Raw genomic sequence first — 774 nt, 5'->3', positions numbered from 1 at the left:
CCGTGGATTATTGAGTCCTTTACTGCTCAGAAAATTCATGAATGCAGTAAATAGAAGTCAATAAACACCCTTGGGAGGCTGATATATTGTCTATCAAAACATCACTGCAAGTAGTTGGAATTAATTGACACTGTGTACAATCATTACTTAATTTGTACTTTTAATAAATCCATACAGAGCCCTCAGCACTTTTGCGTTGATTTTAAGTGTGCATAACATGGCAGCCTTTATCCCATTAGCAGCAGTAGATGCCCGAGGGCAATAAAAGAGGAAGGTCATAAATAAAAATGAAAGAAAGGCAAGTAAGCAGAACACTTGAGCACAAAATACATTTATTGTGTTTGTGTGCCTGTTCAGTCAAGTATGCTTATTACAACACAAATGTTTCTTACAAAGCTCTAAAGTCACTCATCTGATTAGTTATTATCATTTGTCTTAATAAACGGGGATGATTACTACTATACTTAACAAAAAGCAAAGAAAAACCTGACTAACTTTGGTTGGTTGCCGTGAAGGAATTACAACTTTGAGGTTCAGCATGGCTTCATTCGCCACAGTCAACCTCCCCCTTTTGAACTCGCCCCAAACAACGGGCTCACCGACAGCTTCATTATAACATGCTAATTTCCATGATGATTGATTAAAGTAAGCCGCTTCTTTTCAATGTCCCGCACTGACCCGAAGAGATGAATGTACAGCGGAGGCATAACAATATGCAAAAGCTCAAGATCCTTTACCACACTTGTTTTTTTAACATTCCCTAAGTTCCGATCC

Source organism: Syngnathus scovelli, chromosome 11, assembly GCF_024217435.2.
Source record: "Syngnathus scovelli strain Florida chromosome 11, RoL_Ssco_1.2, whole genome shotgun sequence".
NCBI classification, from domain to species: domain Eukaryota; kingdom Metazoa; phylum Chordata; class Actinopteri; order Syngnathiformes; family Syngnathidae; genus Syngnathus; species Syngnathus scovelli.
This window is presented reverse-complemented; position numbering follows the sequence as displayed.